This window comes from Chiloscyllium plagiosum, unplaced genomic scaffold (genome assembly GCF_037043375.1).
Source record: "Chiloscyllium plagiosum isolate Xiang-an unplaced genomic scaffold, Cpla_swu_hap1 HiC_scaffold_14, whole genome shotgun sequence".
Lineage (NCBI taxonomy): Eukaryota > Metazoa > Chordata > Chondrichthyes > Orectolobiformes > Hemiscylliidae > Chiloscyllium > Chiloscyllium plagiosum.
Genome location: NW_028270152.1, coordinates 98,936,408 through 98,939,253, shown reverse-complemented (window position 1 = coordinate 98,939,253; position 2,846 = coordinate 98,936,408). Strand labels below are relative to the sequence as shown.

The 2,846-nt window shown below is 44.6% G+C and overlaps 1 non-coding gene across 1 annotated transcript; it reads right to left on the bottom strand.

Moving 5' to 3' along the window:
* Positions 1 to 586: 586 nt before the first annotated feature.
* trnag-ucc (transfer RNA glycine (anticodon UCC)) lies at positions 587 to 658 on the bottom strand. Its single transcript has one exon. It is a non-coding gene; the product is annotated as a tRNA-Gly (tRNA).
* Between the last annotated feature and the right edge of the window lie 2,188 nt (positions 659 to 2,846).

The following is a 2,846-nucleotide window of genomic DNA, read 5'->3' as shown; positions in this document are numbered from 1 at the left end:
GCAAACAAAAAACAAAGTGTGGACTAACCCAACTCTATTGGAAAACTGAACGAAATGAAACATCATTTAACTATAAAACAGTCAATGTTCGAATATAGTAACATTGCATAAACCAGACAAAACTGGTCTTCCTGCTACCGGAATGATATTGTGAAACTTGAACGGATGAGAAAAAGGAATAATGCGATGTTTGTAATTCTTAAGCTTCCAAATGGTTTTGAGGTGCGAATGTATTTTAACCTTGAAGAAATTTGTCGCATTTAAACCTCCTTCCTGTCCACGATAGAAGCTGTTGAATCTGTTCGGAATTTCCAGCAGCTTCTGTAATTTTTTAAGGTTTCTGACGATTGCAATCTCTCACTTTTGGAACAAAACAAAACGAACCTTATGTTGCGAACAATATTCAAATAAGCAATGGGCCGCAGAGAGGAAAGCTTTCGAGCAACGCTGCCTGGATTGTCACGGCAATTAACAGGAACCATCGCCATGAAAACCCTAAAGCAACCTGACAAATCCATTTCGCCACAGCATGCAACGTTGGTGCTCAAGACCTTTCCTAGCAAAACCACAGGAAAAGCCACAACATCGCGATGGCTGGGAATCGAACCCCAGTCAACTGCTTGGAAAGCAGCTATGCTCACCACTACACCACCACCGCGCTAGCAACGAAACGCTCCCTTTTCCCAAGCACACATAACAAGGCCGTGATAGTCACCAACTGAACTGGGGCTGAAAGCAAAACAAGAAATTGCTTGTAAAACGTCAACAGGTCTGAAAACACCAGAATCAGAAGCCTTCAGCTCTTAAGAACAATCACTGGATCCAAAAGGTTCACTCCCCACAAATGCTGCCGGACCTGCTGAGTTTCCCAGCAATTTTTGTGCTGTCTCTCAGATCTGCAGTTCTTTGTCAGTTAGAAAACAAACGTTGACCCATTGAAGGGGATATTTGATCAGGTGATAGTCCTCTTCATCCACAGATATAGATGGGATGGAGTATAGGATCATAAAATTCTTACAGTGTAGAAACAGGCTATTCGGCTCATCATGCATCCCACCAAGTCTCACCCTCTACGCTATTCCTGTAACCCGGCATTTCTCATGGCTAACCTTATAGCCAACACTCACCTGGACACTATTGACTATTGAGCGTTGCAAATCCACCCTAACCTGCGCATTTTTGGACTGTGCGAGGAAACTGGAGCACCCGGAGGAAACTCATACAAACACGGGGAGAATGTGCAAACTCCACACAGACAGTCTTCAATCAGACAGGGATCTGGGTAATTGGAGAGGTTTCAAGAGGGAGCGCAGACTGGTTTGTGAATGATGGGCCGAAAGCCTGATCTCAGTGCTGTAAAGGCTCTACAGTGACATGATTCCCTACATCCAGCATTCAACACAGTTTGCATTTTGTTTTAATCCGTCCTGTTATTGACATTATTCTGAGTGAAATGTTTCGAGAGAGGTTGTTTGCGCATTCACACAGATTTTTGTTGTGATGGGTCAGGAGCAACATACAGAATAACAACTGGCGGAGGGAGAATTGAATTCCCCCTCCGAATCTGCCGAGGACATGCAGGACCTGGAACTTCTCTATCGCCACTCACTCACCACCCGCCGCCTTTTGGAAGAACGCCTGATCTTGCTCGTCAGGAACCTCCAACACCAGGGCATCAATGTGGCCTTTACCATTTGCCTGATTTCCTCCTCCGACCACCTTATCCCAGTTCCATCCTGCCAGCTCAGCACCATCCTCATGGCCTGTCCTCCCTGCCAATCTTCCTTACCACCTATCCGCTCCACCGTCCTCTCCGACCAATCACCTTTGCACCCACCTCCATCCATCAATTGCGCTCTCCGCTCCCTTCTCCGCAGCGCCACTCCCTCCCATTTATCTGTCCACGCTGGACACTCCCAGCCTCATTCCCGATGACGGTGTTTTACCCGAAATGTCGACTCTCCTGCTCCTCGGATACTACCTGACCTGCTGTGCTTTTCCTGCATTACTCTAATCTTGACACTGATCTCCAGCATCTGCAGTCCTCACTTTCAACTCGCATGACTGAATTCCTGCCCCTTACAGTTAGAATTGGGTCTCGTGTTTTCATCATGAATTTCATTATGTTTAATATATTTTATTTTAAAAATCATCACAATATATTGATGCACTCATGAGCATGGAATGCATTTGGACAGAACAATGCCTCCTTTCTTAGTGAACAAATAGAATTAAAGGAATCGGTTTGGAGAATGTTTTCTCTCACAGAAACAGGAATATGGAGTTATAATTCTCTCTGAAATAAACACAGGCCATTCAGAGGAATCTGATAAGGTCATGCAACATCTGCCGAAAGAAGGGAAAGGTTAGCTCATGTGTTATGAGAGTCGGGGAATTCAGCAGAGCTGCAGGAAGTTAGAAAAGTAATAATTACTGAACAATGGGAATGGGGTTATCGCTGAAGAAAGAATGAGAGGTCTATACAGCCTGTTTAAAATGTTCAGTCTGTTCTAGTAGTCAATCCAATCAAAGCGAGACTTAGATTTCATATCCAGTTTCCTTGTGCAATCCACATATCCCGTGACTCCCTGAGAAACCAGCAATCTGTGTCTTCCAATCTGCAATGCACTCAATTAGGGTGCATCAACAATCGTCAGGGACAGAGAATATTAAAGACTCCGAGGCCTTAGAGTTAATGGCTCTCTCCTCATCTCATTCCCAAATAACCTGCCCCTTACACTGAGGGTGCTGTCAATAATAACCAAAAGATCTGTAAATGGTGTAACTTTAACACTGACTTCTCTTCACAGATTCTGTCAGACATGCTGAGCTTTTCCGCAACTCCT